This window comes from Aquarana catesbeiana, linkage group LG03 (genome assembly GCF_042186555.1).
Source record: "Aquarana catesbeiana isolate 2022-GZ linkage group LG03, ASM4218655v1, whole genome shotgun sequence".
NCBI lineage: Eukaryota > Metazoa > Chordata > Amphibia > Anura > Ranidae > Aquarana > Aquarana catesbeiana.
The window spans coordinates 141,099,533-141,116,804 of NC_133326.1; the positions used below are offsets into that span (position 1 = coordinate 141,099,533).

Here is a 17,272-nt window from a genome sequence, read left to right on the forward strand (position 1 = left end):
GACAAAGCGGAGCCTGCAGGCTCAAAAGGTATCCATTTGAACCTTTTTGCCCCAGGGAACAAACTGTGAAAGTTTGGGAAGGAAATATGGTACTGGGAGGAAACCGTGGCAGAAATAAAAATCACCTCACAAAGAGCTCACAGTCACCTCACAAGATACAGCATCAGGGCGCTCTCACAGACAGAAAATGTCACAGCAAGACTCTCCATTTGAGTCAGATACAGAACAAATCCTCTCACAAACTTCTCCACAAGCCTCCTCAGTATCCCCAGTAATATTACTATTATTACAATTTGAAAAGATGCTTCATAAGGCTTTAAAACAAACCTCAGACCAAATAACAAAAAGCCTAACCAAAGAAATAAGAGAGCTGGGAAACCGCACCGCAGCCTTAGAAATAAAAATGGATGAAATTGAAATTACAACCCAAGAAAATATAACAGAATTGGAACAATTAAAAAAAGAGAATTTAATACTTCAAACTAAGCTCGAAGATTACGAAAATAGAGCCAGACGTTCAAACTTGCGCATAAGGGGAATACCTGAAACTGTGACAGACCTGCAATCTACTATTACTGCTCTATTACAAGAACTAAAGCCAGATATCCCTATTGAACGTTTAGAACTGGACAGAGTACACAGAGCCCTCACAGCCAAAAAGAAAGATGGACCCCCACGTGATATAATCACAAAATTTCATTATTACAGAACGAAAGAACAAATACTAATTGCTGCAAGAGAAAAAAAGGAACTTAATTTTCAAGGACACAATTATGAAATTTTTGCTGACCTATCCCAACTTACTATTACTAAAAGACGATCCATGAAACCCCAACTAATGGAACTGCAACGCCACAACATTATGTATCAATGGGGCTTCCCCTTTTCAGTCAGATTTAACCACCAAGGTACAATTTACAGAAGCAGATCAGCAGATAAACTACAACAAACTCTTTTAAAATTAAATCTGACAGAACCCACAAGCAGCAACACTCCCACACGCAGAAGAATGGCATCATCTTCACCTTCAGGCAGCACCCAGAAAATTCCAGAACAAAATGGGAATCATCATTCTCACAAAAGAGGCCGTTATGCCACATCATCCATGGACCAAGAAGATTCAATGGACTGACATTCTAATTCCTGATATCTCTTCATTTATTATACTAAGAGATGGTTCTCTATAAAAAACCTGTATTTATAACTGAATGTAACTGCATTCTGATAGTCACACACTGTATGGGATCAAGTTATATTCCAGTTATATTTCTTATTACTTCTGATTCATATAGCCTTAGAATATATAAGTGAAATAAGGAAATTCTTGTTCAGTTATATATTATCAGGTAATAACAATAGATTTATTACTTTTTAGGACAAATATGTTCAATAATCCAGAAGTAATGGAAGCTTTTTCTTTCTTTTCTTAAAACAAATATATTATTACCTAACTAGTTCCTAGAATTATGTTTTTGTTTATTCTAATCTGAAGCAATACAACCTCAATTTTATGAGTTAACATATCTAAACAGTTACATATGAATAAAATATGTAATTGTTTACTCTAAAAGGGTTAAAATCCCAAAATAATTCAAACTATCTTCATCAATACCAAAGTTATTAACAGTACCTTTCTAACTGAATTATTTAGCCTAGGGCAAGACTAACCATATACAACCACCCTGGAATAAATAATTTCAACAAAAGCTATATTCTGCACTCCAATTAATGAAACATCATTTTGATGTCTTTTGACATAGCACTTCTCTCCTGTAAGCGGAAGATCCGTGTACCCCCATTAGCCCTCCTCATTCTCCCAACCATATTATGTGGGAGTGTGACGAAGGCACTTATTCCCCTGAGAGAGATATTTATTCTCTTTCACGGGTAAATTGTGATTACTTGCAAAAAATTATTTATACAATGTATCATCTAATCTCATATGTTTTTTGTTTACTCTTTACTCCAGAATTCACTGGTTTCTTTTCTATCTATTCATCTCTTCAGTCCACACAGGTTGATCTGCGCAGTCAGCTCTGCATAACAAAAAGTAAGTCAAAACTATTTGATCTATTGCCATGGCACCACTAAATATACTTTCCCTGAATGTTCAGGGAATAAATGTCCCTCAAAAAAGGACCAAAGCCTTCCGTACTTTCCATAACAAGAAGGCTCACATAGTATGCCTCCAAGAAACACACTTCACCAAAGATTCTACTCCAAAATATATTTCTCCTTTTTATCAACAAATTTACACGGCTTCTGCCTGTACCAAGCAAAGGGGAACTCTAATTGCATTTCACCGATCCACACCATTCACCTTATCATCAGAAATTAAAGACCCAGAAGGTAGATACCTGATACTCATGGGTTATATAATGGATACAGCAATCACGGTGATTTCCTACTATGCTCCTAACAAACAACCTACACTAATCCTCTCACATATATTACAAGTGATTAATACACACAAAATAGGAACAGTGATAATGTGTGGGGATTCGAACCAGGTCCTCCTCCCATTTCTAGATAAATCACCTTTTACACCATCCAAAAAAACCTCTAGATTACCTTTTTCTCAACTTCTTTCCAAATACAATCTGGTATATTCGTGGAGAGAAAGTAACCCAATGAAAAAGAAATTCACTTATTTCTCGCACCCTCATCAAACCTTCACCAGAATAGATCATATTTTTCTAACAATAGGAATGATACCAGAAATTATTGCATCAGATATAATTCCGATTCCGTGGTCTGACCATAATGCAGTATACACTACTATAGCCTCAGCCATACCAAAAGCGCATGACCCAACGTGGTACTTACCGGACATAGTGCTCAAACACCCACTACATCAGATGGCCATTGAACAAGCTTTAAAGGAATACATATCAATTAATAATACAACAGACATCTCCCCAATAACACTGTGGGAAGCTCATAAGCCTGTCTTGCGTGGTACAATACAAAGACAAATGGCACTATTTAAACGGGAACACAAAAATCTAGCAAAAAAACTAGAACTCAATTTTAATGCAGCCTACATATCATTTCAAGATAATCCATCTCAGAGTACAAAATCTCATCTGGAAAAATCTAGATTGGAATACGATCTATTTCTCACTGAGTCAGTTGATAAATCCCTCAAACGCTCCAAACACAATTTCTATATGAATACAAACAAACCAGGTACATATTTGGCTCGGGCATTAAATTCAACTAACAAATCTTTCAAACCAATACGTTTGAAATTATCAAAAAATGTTTACACTTGTAATCCAGTTAAAATAGTCCATAAATTTCACTCACATCTCGCAACTTTATACAAGACAAACAATGAATTTAATCCTACAGAGGCTGAATCCTTCTTCTCAAAAATAACCTTACCTGAGTTATCTCAGAATCAAAAAAGCAGTTTGGATGAGCCTATAACTATAGATGAAGTTGCTAACGCCATAAAAGACCTAAAACTTAACAAAAGACCAGGCCCAGACGGCTACTCGGCTTTATACTATAAAACATTCTCAGAAATACTCTCTCCCATTCTCACTGAAACTTTTAACAAACTTCTAGATGGACATTCTTTTCGGCAAGAAACACTAATGGCAATTGTTTGTATGATCCCAAAACCCCTTTCTGATGATACTTCCTGTGTGAATTATCGGCCTATCTCTCTGTTAAACCTTGATATTAAATTATTAGCAAAAATAATAGCAAAACGCCTCAATAGCATTATAGGAAAATTAATACATAGAGATCAAGTAGGCTTCATGCCAAATAGACAGGCAGGCGATAATATACGCAGGGCAGTGTTATTGGCACATATTGCTAAAAAACGGAAAATCCCTTTATGTTTTCTATCTCTCGATATTAAGAGGGCATTTGACACAGTATCCTGGCAATATATGCAATATTCATTACAAAAATGGGGTTTTGGACCCCACTTTTTAACATGGATCAAAGCATTATATAATAAACCCAAAGCCTATATAAAATATGCTGGATACAAATCTGAAGCCTTTAATATCGAAAGAGGTACCCGACAGGGTTTCCCATTATCTCCCTTATTATTTGCCCTTATACTCGAACCCATGGCCCAATACATCAGAACAAACCAAACTATAACTGGTATTGAAGTAGGAGGTATTACACACAAATTATGTATATTTGCAGACGATATATTACTTTTTCTATCATCACCACAGGTCTCTGGTCCTAACTTAATACCAGCTCTTGATGGATTTGCAGCCCTATCCGGCCTTATGATTAATCCTAAGAAATGCCTAGTGCTTAATATTTCACTCACAAACATGGAATTGATCCCGGCTAGGGCTGCACTCCCATTCACATGGGCAGAAAAATCAATCCCATATCTTGGAATTCATTTAACAGCATCTCATTCTGACTTATTCTCAACCAATTATCCTCCTGTATTAAGACAGATCACAAATCTAATAAAACAATGGTCGCAACTTCCTTTATCCTGGATAGGGAAGATTAATGCAATCAAAATGACTATTCTACCCAAATTGCTTTATCTATTCAGAGTCCTCCCTATTCCAATTCCTTCCTATTTTTTGAGAATAGTACAAAAAAGAGCAACTTCGTTTATATGGGGCTCTTCTAAACCACGTATACCTATACACACACTACATCTTCCCAAAAATAAAGGAGGCCTGGGATACCCTAATTTTACTAACTACTACAGAGCAGCACATTTGGCCAGTCTGTCCAAATACCATGCAAAACAGGAAATCCCATTATGGGTATTTATAGAGGCTTCAGAAAATGACCCTCTATTAATATCAAATTTATTATGGCTTGATCCTAAAGACCGCTTTAAAATTCATAATCCCATAACTAAACACTTCTTATCTCTCTGGGATAAACTAAAAACCAAATATCAGTTACAATCTCCACACAATCCTCTCCTTTCTTTTATCAGAAATCCGGCCTTTTATCCGGCATGGATCTACCCAAATTCTTTTAAAGCTTGGACAACATCAGGCATTCAGACACTAAATGACTTCATAGCATCTAAATCATTCCTTTCATTCCCATCGCTTAGAGAAAAATATGATCTACCAAACTCTGAGATATTTAGATATCTCCAAATCAAAAATTTCTATACACCATTCCTAAAGGGGGATGCACCATTATCCCAATTATCCATTTTTGAATCAATCTGTACAAAAGATCCATTTGCTAAAGGTACAATTTCATCACTTTATAATCAATTATATGGAGTAGCAAATCTTAATAGACCCTCTTACGTTCAGAGGTGGGAGGAGGACCTGGGACGAACTTTAGAAGACACGGACTGGTCTAACATATGGCTCACATCTAAGTCATCTTCACCCAACATCTTAGCACTGGAGACAAATTATAAAGTCCTAACTCGCTGGTACCTTGTACCCGCTAGAGTGGCAAAATATTCACCTAATACCTCAGCTCTTTGTTTTCGAGGATGCCCAGAAATAGGCACATATTTACACATATGGTGGACGTGCCCAGTAATCCAAACCTTCTGGAAGGAAGTCTTCGTGATTGCATCTAAAATATTTAAAAAAATAATACAACCAGATCCATATTTAACTTTACTTAATCTAAAACCGGAATGGTTAACACTCTCTCAATTCAAACTTATGATCCAACTAATAACGGCTGCAAAACAAACAGTGGCCAAGGCATGGAAATCTCCTACATTGGTACTAGCAGAAACAATTCACAGAATGAATAATACAATGTCCCATGCTAAAATGGTAGCCATCGATCAAAACCAAATTCCAAAATTTGAAAAACTTTGGCATCCTTGGATAAAACAACAGTTCCTGTCAAATTTCAATGACTCTGTCCTGTTGCCATGGTAACAGATTAAATGACTTACAGAGACACCCATTCTAAGGCTTCAAAGAGAACTAAAAAGAATAATAAACTGACGAGCGGGACAACCTTGTGGACCATACCTCTACCTTTCAACCCTTTTTCTTCTTTCTCTTTCCTTTTCTCCACCTTACGATTAAAGCTCATTATCAGAATTTATTTGACCTATATACACTCTACTTGTAAACAATATGTATAGTAGGTATAAATCATTTAAATACCTACAAAAGTAACTAAGGAAATGATATATATCTTTAATTTAGGTTTACGTGAACCCAATGTTTAATATTTGAAATTTCATGATATTTACCTATATAAACCCTACTGTAAAACAATGAGCTTACTTTATAGATCCTTGTAAACTTACTTTATGTATCTTTATAACATTGTATACTCAATAAACTTCTTTTGACAAGGAAATAAGAAGTCTGTGTTTTGTCAGGGCAGATGTCCGTAAGTGAAAATATGGGGACCAATGTAGGTCCTAAGTGATAAACCAAAAAGTAGTCCAGTGGAATGAAAAAAACAATCCAGGTGTATCGAAACAATAATATATCAGACTGTAAGTGTCACATAATAAGTGAAATTTGATAGAAGATCCACCACCAAAGTCATCAATCGCTTACTGGAACGATTGAACTCAGATAGGTGTACACCTAATGAGTCAATCAGGCTTCTGTGAGGTACCAGGGATGGTTCAGGCTCACAGCAAAGGCTCAATCTCCAGGGGGTTTTCAGACCAGTGGATATCAGCAGATAGGACAATATATAGGGCAGACAGCCCAACTATTAAATATGGAAAGAAAAAGAAGGGCACATATCGTAATTCCGCATGGAATGAATTAAATTTAGTCAGAAAATATGAAGGTTACACTCACATTTCCAAAGATAAAAACAGCGCTTGTAAGACAGTAACAGCGGAATCAGCTAGAATTTCCGATGCGTTTCGCCTCAACAGGCATCATCAGCATTTGTGGGCGGAATTTCCGACAGCAAATGTTCGATGGAGAATACACACAGTCGGACTTTCCGACAACAAGCTCACATCCAACATTTGTTGTTGGAAAATCCGATCGTGTGTACGGGGCATAAGACTTAGTGGTCTATTTAAAAAGCAGTCATTGGGCAAATATCACAAGCATATACCCAGGCTGCATGAATTTTTTCCATATTTTTTTTTTAATACTATAAAGGGAATTAATCAAAACTGGAGCACCCAGAATCTGGAAAAGCTGTCCAGCAGCCAATCAGCTTATATCTTCAGTTAAGATTTGAAAGATTTAGCTTTGAAAATGAAAGCTATAAGCTGATTGGCTGTCATGCACAGCTGCTGCAGATTTTGGCTGCTTCAGTTATGATAATTTCCCTTGCATGACTTCCTACGATCGTCAGCTCTGTCTAGTGGCCAAAATGTAGTGTAGTTTTCTGAAATACCTCCATCAAAAAATATATTGTATTTTGGCCACTAGATGGATTTGAGAGGCACTGAAAAGCATGCATTATATGAGAGCTACAGCTCCCATAGCTCTCATACCCAGAGGGCCACAAGTACAGCTCTGGCTCTTCTTTCCAGCAGGAATGATTTTTTTTTTTATCCAGAAGCTCTGCTTTAAAAGTGATAACATTGCATTTTTTATAGAAATATGTATTTAAGCTGGTGGTCATATAGGAGATTTAATACCCTACAAAAGAAAACCAAGAATAGCTCTGTTTGTGATTTGGCAATTTGTGATATGACTGCACAAACATGAAACTGAACTCCAGACAAATATAAATTACTCAAACAAATGCAGCTTTGTAATCTTTGATACATCATTTAAAGTGGTTGTAAACCTCAGACATGAAATATGAACAAAGAATATCCCTCTATAGTGTGTACTTGTCTCAATTAGGAACACCAAGTGTCATTTCTCTGTGCTGCCTTGCTCCTCTTTTTCACTCACTTCTGGCAAGTTTTCCTGACACCAAGAGGTAAAAAGGTAATAGGAGCTCCAGTACACAGCTTGTGGTTGACAGCCCCAACTCTGTTCCCGTGTCCTGTGTGAAGGACACAGTGTCCATTCTCTCCAATCAGCCCTGACCAAGCTTTGCAGAGTGTAACTTCATCTTCCTGCTTCCTGCTTTTTGAAGTTCAGAAATGCATATAAATTCTGCACTTTGATTGGCTGTACAGAAGAAATAGCTGCAGATAAACAGGTACAACTTATGTGGGAGGATTTGTTTCATCTCTGAATATCACTAGAGGCTAATCACTTTACTGGCTATGTTTAGGGGTTTACAACCATTTAATGCATTTTTTTAAGTAAGTGAGAGGAAGAAACTGCACAAGGATCAAGTAAGTTCATGCGCCGACTAGAAGCATGCTAATAAAAAGAGAAAGCAGATTGACAGAGAGATACAATTATCACTTTGCTGCTTCTCCTTTAAGGGCCCTTTCACACTGATACGCTTTTGATGTGTTCCTGTAGACTTACAATGGAAGGTGCCTTTTGGTACGCTTTTGAAAAACTACACCATAGTTGTAGCATGCAGGTCTTTTTAACCACTTCAGCCCCGGAAGGATTCACCCCTTTCCTGACCAAGCCCTTTTTTGCGATACAGCACTGCGTCGCTTTAACTGACAATTGCGCGGTCGTGCGACGTTGTACCCAAACAAAATTGACATCTTTTTTTTTCCCCACAAATAGATCACTGGGAGCAGTAGATCCCTGTCATGTTGCTAGGCAGAACAGGGAAATGCCTTGTTTACATAGGCATCTCCCCGTTCTGGCTCTCCATGCCACGATTGCAGGCCACCAGCAGACATCGAGTCCGCCGGACCCGCAGGCACGCTCCCACGGCACACGGAGCATGCGCGCCCGCTAGCCTCGGATGACGCAGTGACGTACAGGTACGTCGTTTTGCGCACCCGTGCCACTTTGCCAACGTATATCGGCGCGAGCCGGTACAAGTGCAGCGCACTTGCAGTGTGAACAGTTACACAGGCTTTAATGGGAAATAGTTTTCATGTGCTTTTGTCACCCTGGAAAAGCACAGCAAAAGTGCACCAGTGTGAAAGGTGCCTTACTGTGCAGTCAAAGGCAGTGGCATGTGCAGGACAACCTGGACCCAGAGAATGTGGGTTGAATAATGAAAAGTATCAGAACAGTGCTGTATTGCACTTTGTGGGATGGGCGGCTCCCCGCATTCACTGCAGAGGTTTCTGGCTGCAGCGTCTCTCATAGAGCAGAGCATGTTTTGACAGTTCCCCCCTCCCCTCCACACAGACAGGAGAGGAGAGAGGGAGAGAACTGGTTAGCCTCCTGTGTTGTGATTCCAGGATAGGTGCAGATGGAGCCTCCGGGGCCAATCGGACTATGGCATCAGCTGGTAGCTACATTCCGCATATCCTGGAGGGGGTGAGAGTAACTAAGATGCCAATCCTCCTCACTGTCTCTCCTTACAAACCTTACACCCTGCTTCTCTGTGCTCCAGCTTTCACTTATTGTCTCCTATCTCTTGTTATCTGAAATAGGGACAACTCTCTAAAAATTAAGCCTCTGTGTCCTTGGTGCTAGTAGAGGACTGTGCTTTTCTTCTCTGCACCAATGGACACATGTACTGCTGCTTACATATATGGTTAACTCTTTACAGCTCAATATCTGCAGGCTGGTGCTTCTGGAATCAATGGCATTTAACACCTTAGTGTCTGCTTGTATATATGTGGTTACCTTTCATAGCTACCTGTATAGCTAATGCTGGTATATGAAGAAAAGTGTAATTTCTGATCAGTCATAGATCGGTCTGGATTTTATTACCCATCCTGCTGACTACATTTAGCCCAGGTTCACACTGATGCGGGTTAGAAATTGTGGGAGTTCAGCTGAACTAGCACGATTTCCAACCAGCAATGCAGTTCGACTTCGGGGGGGGGGGGGGCGGGGGGCGATTTGACAGACATCTATGCGTGTTCATGGACAGATGTCTATACAAATCGCACCCCGAAGTGGCCAAAAGTAGTGCAGGAACTACTTTTGGGAATTGGTGAGATGCCGCAAAGTTGGCATCACACCAATTCAGATGGTGCCATTGCCCGCAATAGACATGTCAAATCGCATGCCAAATCAGCCGGATATGAACAGGGGTGCTTAAAGAGGAACTGCAGTCTACTCACATAATTTGGTATGATTAGAATGCAATTGGAGACCCTTATTGGGTACTGATGAGGCTGCACTGATGGGTACTGGTGAAGCTGCATTGATAGCCACTGGTGAGGCTGCATTGATGGGCATTGATCAGGCTGCATTGATGGGTACTGATGAGGCTGCGCTGATGGGCACTGGTGTGGCTGCATTGATGGGCACTGGTGAAGCTGCATTGATGGGCACTGATGAGGCTGCCTTGATGGGCACTGATCAGGCTGCGTAGATGGACACTGCTGAAGCTACATTGATGGGCACTGATGAGGCTGTGCTGCTAGGCACTGGTGAGGCTGCATTGATGGGCACTGGTGAGGCTGCATTGATGGGCACTGATGGGCACTGTTGAGACTGTGCTGCTGGGCAGTAGTGAGGCTGCATTGATGAGCACTGGAGAGGCTGCATTGATGGGCACTGGTGAAGCTGCACTGATGTGCACTGATGAGGCTGTGCTGCTAGGCACTGGTGATGCTGCATTGATAGGCACTGATGAGGCTGCACTGCTGGGCACTGGTGAGGCTGCATTGATGAGCACTGGTGAGGCTGCATTGATGGGCACTGGTGAGGCTGCACTGATGGGCACTGGTGAGGCTGCACTGATGGGCACTGGTGATGCTGCATTGATGGGCACTGATGAAGCTGCGCTGCTGGGCACTGGTGAGGTTGCATTGATGGGCACTGGTGAGGCTGCATCCATGGGCACTTTTGAGGCTGCGCTGATAGGCACTAATGAGGCTGCTTTCATGGGCACTGATGAGGCTGCATTGATGGGCACTGATGAGGCTGCATTGATGGGCACTGATGAGGCTGCATTGATGGGCACTGATGAGGCTGTGCTGCTAGGCACTGGTGAGGCTGCATTGATGGGCACTGGTGAGGCTGCATTGATGGGCACTGATGGGCACTGTTGAGACTGTGCTGCTGGGCAGTAGTGAGGCTGCATTGATGAGCACTGGAGAGGCTGCATTGATGGGCACTGGTGAAGCTGCACTGATGTGCACTGATGAGGCTGTGCTGCTAGGCACTGGTGATGCTGCATTGATAGGCACTGATGAGGCTGCACTGCTGGGCACTGGTGAGGCTGCATTGATGAGCACTGGTGAGGCTGCATTGATGGGCACTGGTGAGGCTGCATTGATGGGCACTGGTGAGGCTGCACCGATGGGCACTGGTGAGGCTGCACTGATGGGCACTGGTGATGCTGCATTGATGGGCACTGATGAAGCTGCGCTGCTGGGCACTGGTGAGGTTGCATTGATGGGCACTGGTGAGGCTGCATCCATGGGCACTTTTGAGGCTGCACTGATAGGCACTAATGAGGCTGCTTTCATGGGCACTGATGAGGCTGCATTGATGGGCACTGATGAGGCTGCATTGATGGGCACTGATGAGGCTGCATTGATGGGCACTGATGAGGCTGCACCTGGTACCCACTTTTAATGTACAGAGAGGAAAAGGTGGGGCCTAAAGTGGAAGGGGTGTGGTTTACAGTTGACAGAGCAGGTCTTAAACAGGAAGGTGTGTGACATTGACAGGAAGAGGTGGGTCGTATTTCAATTAGGGGGTGCACAAGTTTAGTCAGGCCTAGGGCAGCATAAAACCTAAATACACCACTGCATCAGACTGAGAAACTCTAGGGGCAGAAAAAAGTATTGCAATAAATCTTTGGATTGCAGGTGAATTTTAACGATTAATGGGCTAATCATTTTTATCTTGATATTTTGTCTGGAGTTCTGCTCTAATGTATAGTTTCTGGAGAGCAAATGTACTCAAGTTACTGGTCCTATAACATTTTGGCCTTGTAGGGTGAGAACAGGCTAAGTACAAAGTCTGACATTGCCAGATGCCTATTGTGCAGCTATCTATATGATACTAGACTGGGAATGGTGAATACACCGTAGGAGAGGTAAACAGCAACTCTCTATTTGGTCTAGGAATGGTGGAGGAAGGGTGTTGAAAACTGAAAATTGTATCAAATACTTACCTTAATTTTCCTTACCTGGCATCAATCCATTGCAGCATACATATGATAGTATTTTGCCATATTGGTGCCAGGAAAATTGTATCAAATACTTATGCCGCCATACTGGCACCAGGAAAGAAATATAACCACAGGAAGCTGCCATATTGTCAATAGGAAAGGAAGTAAAAAAGGAAATAGGTAAAGGAACTGTTCTAAAAGAGGCCAAAAAGGAAAAAAGGAAAGGAAAAAAAATTGCCTAACACTGGTACATCACTTGTCGGCTAATTCTCCAGATTGAAAATCTAGACTGGCACCATCTCTACTATAAGAGGAGAAAGTTGGTTGTGTCCGTCCTCTAAGTTATTCAGTTAGCTCATTCAGTTGTGTGTAATCTAACATTTAGCTATTTAGGTCTGTAAATCTCCTATCTGAAACTTATGTACCAGGCAGGAACTTGCAATTGTTGTTTCATATAAAGAATACATTTTTAAAACAAAATGTTATCTTTTTCTAGTCCTGAACTTAATATATTAATAAAGAAAATAGAAAAAAAAGAATAGAAAAACACTTTATACTGTATTTCCTGTAATAAGGTGTGTTATCATGATTGCGTCCCAATTATTCTCTAAGCCTTGATTCATTGAACCATTCAGTGTCAAAAGTTCAGATGAGTTTATAGCTTACAAAAAGCAAAATGCCATGTGTATACAGAAGCAGGTGGCAAATGGTGTTCCCTAGATGAATGCCATAAAATACATTCCAGGCACAAGGTACATGCATAAACTAGGCTAGCCCAACAGAGAGAGTGTAGCTCATTTATACAGACTGTGGGAAAACTTATAGGTAATTATCCTGCATTAATAAAGGCTGAACTATCAGGTTGAGGGTGGACCAGCTCTAGAAATCACGAGCATCAGATGGAAGAACAGCTGACGCTTCATGTGAAATAATAGCATAATGCTGCAAGATTAGAGAAATGTCTTGTTCCTTGTGTTTGACTGTATACTATGCTAGCAAAAATAATCTTTTTCATAGGAAAACAAGGCATTACTAAGACATTTGGAATAATAACTCTCAGTAATCATAGACAAGGCTGCGACTTGGTTAAATATCTATTTCTAGGTGTGATGAATAATACATTGCATTCTGCAGTGCGCCAAACAAGATACACTAAAGGCCTGCACGCCTGATTTTTTCTCCTGACTGAGTTTCATGCTTTTATTCTGCTCATCAACAATCAACAATCCTGAATGAAAAGCAGCAACCATTGATTCAAGGGGAAAACTTGGTGAAAATATAATGCAAAGTTTGTTATCCCAGAAGCTTAGAAGAAATGCAAATATAATTGTACAGACATTTAATTTATTAGATCTGTGCCTTCAGTGTAATCAAATATGTTTTAGACAAAAAGTCTCCAAAACAAAGGGCCAGTTTACTGTCCTTTAGACTTCAGGGGGGCGGAACTGTGGCCATTGGGAGTAGAAAATGCTGCAGTGTCAATGTGAGTAAACAATGTTTTAGGCTTAATGATCAATGAGAGTAAAAAAAATTACATAGCACCTCTGGTCAGCAGGAGGAGGAATACCATCATTGGTATCAGTAGGAAAAATAGTGTCTCAATCTTGATTTTAATGGGAGAAATAGTACCCATTGTTGGTGTCAGTGGGACGAATAGTGCCCCATGGTTTGTATCAGTGGGAGGAATAGTACCCCATCATTGGTGTCAATGGGATGAATAGTGCCCCATGGTTGGTATCAGTGGGTGGATTGGTGCCCCATCGTTGGTGTCAGTGGGAGAAATAATGCCCTATCTACGATGTCAGTGGAAGAAATACTGCCCTATCATTGGCGACGGTAGAAAAAATAGGGCCCCATAATTGGTGTCAGTTAGAGGAATTTTGCCCCATCGGTGTCAGTAGGAGGAATAGTGCTGCCCCCAAGGGACAGATAAAGGCAAGCAAAGGACAACATCCAGCCCACAGGCCATAGTTTGGAGACTACTGTTTTAGATGGTATGCTGCAAATGTTACAAATTACTGAACAGTTCTAAGAACCGGTGATAAGAAAGCTTATACCTTATGATGCCTGTAGTTTTAGAGAATGCTCAGATCTGCAGAACTGATTCATGTGCCCTCAGGGCAGTGAATAATGTAATCTGCAAGGCTCTGCCAAGTTATCAAATTAGCCAATGAAGAAAAAACTTCTCAGAAAGACAGGGCCAGCAACTGCTTATCATAGGGTGGAGCAATAGTTATTGGGGCAAGTCTTCCACCCTTTCTGATAAATCTTAATACTGAGAGCTTTTAACTAGTGAGCACCTGTCTGCCCTCATGATATGAGGCAGCTATTCTCAACCTCTTTAACATGGAGGAACCATAGAATAAACTTTCTGGTCTCAGAGAACCCTTGTCATAATTACTATATCTACAGCTCAAGGTACATTAGTGTTATGGTCAGTGGAAAGAATGCTTCTTACATTTGGGATCATTAGGAAGAATCCAGTGGCGGCCCGTCCATAGGGGGTGCATGGGCATTTGGTGCATTTGGTGGGACGCAGGCTGCATTGGGGGGGGCACAGGCTGCATTTGGGGGGACAGAGGCTGCATTTGGTGGGACGCAGGCTGCATTTGGGGGGACAGAGGCTGCATTTGTTGGGACAGAGGCTGCATTTGGGGGGACAGAGGCTGCATTTGAGGGGACAGAGGTTGCATTTGGTGGGACGCAGGCTGCATTTGGGGGGACAGAGGCTACATTTGAGGGGACAAAGGCTGCATTTGGTGGGACAGAGGCTGCATTTGGGGGGACAGAGGCTGCATTTGGTGGGACGCAGGCTGCATTGGGGGGGACAGAGGCTGCATTAGGGGGGAAACAGGCTGCATTAGGGGGGACAGAGGCTGCATTTGGGGGGATGCAGGCTGCATTTGGTGGGATGCAGGCTGCATTTGGTGGGATGCAGGCTGCATTTGTGGGGACACAGGCTGCATTTGGGGGGACACAGGCTGCATTAGGAGGGACACAGGCTGCATTAGGAGAGACAGAGACTGCATTAGGTGGGACAGAGGCTGCATTAGAGGGAACAAAGACTGCATTTGGTGGGACAGAGGCTGCATTTGGGGGGCCAGAGGCTGCATTTGGGGAGACAGAGGCTGCATTTGGTGGGACGCAGGCTGCATTAGGGGGGACAGAGGCTGCATTTGGGGGGACAAAGGCTGCATTGGACAGATGCTGCATTTGGTGGGACACAGGCTGCATTTGGTGGGACACAGGCTGCATTTGGTGGGATACAGGCTGCCTTTGATGTGACACAGGCTGCATTTTGTGTGACACAGGTTGAATTTGATGTGACACAGGCTGCATGTAAGGACAGACTCTGCTGGGTCGCCTGATGGCATCTGGTGGCAGGCAACGTGGCTAGTGACATGCTCAGGGCGCCCACTGATTCTGCATTATGGTGAGTTGAATGCTTTAATTTTATATTACAATGTAATAATAAATGCGCTTCAAGCATCCTGACACCATAACAACCATGGTGCCGGGATGATTGAAGTGCTAACACCAGGTGTTTGGAATATCTTTATCTGCTGATTGTTAAACTTTCTAGAATACACATTTCTATTGTTGTGTAGGATCTGGGCCTGCTGTCCTCCATCCCTCTCTCCCTCTCCCTCCATCCCTCGTTCATCTCAGACGCTAACCACACCACCTTAGAGCCACGCCCACTATTTCACTCAAGTGGGAGGGGTCAAAAAGGAAGGACAGAGTCTGGCACCCCCCCATCCTAAAACTTCACCAGCCGCCACTGGAAGAATCCCCCTCTTCTAGATAGCTAAAAAGATCATTGGTGTCAGTGGGAACTCATCTGAAAGGTAGACATTGCTAATTTCTTAAGGATCCCCCAGCAACCTCTGAGGGAACCCCAGGGTTCCATAGAACCCTGGCTGAGAAGGGCTGATATAAGGTATGAGATATGAGATATCTGGGTAGATTGATACACTAAGGGTCCATTTATTCAAAAAAATTGCTTTCTGAATGCCTCATCATAGTCTTACTTTTTCCCCAAAAAAAGGAATAAAATTATGTCCTGAAATTTGCATTTTTTGGAAGCAAGCTAAAAATGCTAAGTTGTAAAAACAAATGGTATCACAATTATGATTTATGTCGGCAGGTCATTTTTTTCAGTGGGGAGGTGGGTGAGAGGGGCTGCCTAGTTTTGACAGGTACCTGCTCCCACTAAGCAGTCCAAGTGGAGGTTCTCTTCTCTCCCTTCCAGCAGTCTAATGCCGTGTACAAACGGGTGGACTTTTCGGCATCAAAGGTCCGATGGTCTTTCCGATGGACTTTCAACGGACTTTTGATGGACTTTCGAATGAACAGACTTGCCTACAAATGATCACACCAAAGTCCAACAGATTCGTACATGGTGACGTACGACTGGACTAAAATAAGGAAGTTGATAGCCAGTAGCCAATAGCTGCCCTAGCGTCGTCCATCGGACTAGCATACAGACGAGCTGATTTTTCGACCGGACTCAAGTCCATTGGAAAGATTTGAAACATGTTACAAATCTAAAGTCCGTCTGATTTTCGACCGAAAAAGTCGGCTGCAGGTCTGATAAAGCCCACACACAGTCGCATTGTCCAACGGATTCGTCCCGTAGGACTAGTCCGGTGGAAAAGTCCGCCCGTGTGTACACGGCATAATGGAACACATCCCAAGTCTCAGAAGACTGCAGGGCCATTCACAAAGCACAGCACGGCTGCTGGCTGTGAAGCCACAAGCAGCATAGCTGGCTGCCCACAGTTAAGATGCCAGCACTGGGAACCTGAAGGCTAGTGATGAACTAGCCCAGGTGAGGACGGTGCTAAATCCCTGGACAGGTAAGTATCCTGTTATTAAAACTCAGCAGCTACAAGATTTTTTTTTTTCAGATTGGGGGACTGCTTTTAGACTGCTAGTGCATCTAACACTCCCCCAGATTAACAATGCCATTATTCAAAGTGTCCCTATTGCTCCTTATTCCAGAGTGTAGGCACTTTAATACAGGAAATGTGTTACCGGCCAGATTAACAGGTGAAAACAGATGGAAAAAAGCCTAAAAATGAAAATAAATGCAGCCACCATGTCTAATAATTGGTAAATTGCAATATATTACTTTTTTGGTTTTGGGTTTAATACTTCTGTAAAAACTACCATTACAAAAAGCAGAAATCTTCACCAACACATCTTCATTATAAAAAAAATAAAAATA

The 17,272-nt window shown here is 41.8% G+C and overlaps 1 protein-coding gene across 5 annotated transcripts in view; it reads right to left on the bottom strand.

Moving 5' to 3' along the window:
- Positions 1–17,272, bottom strand: part of CCDC136 (coiled-coil domain containing 136) — a 121,173-nt gene that overhangs the window by 70,690 nt on the left and 33,211 nt on the right. The gene's annotated exons all lie outside the window — the stretch shown is intronic.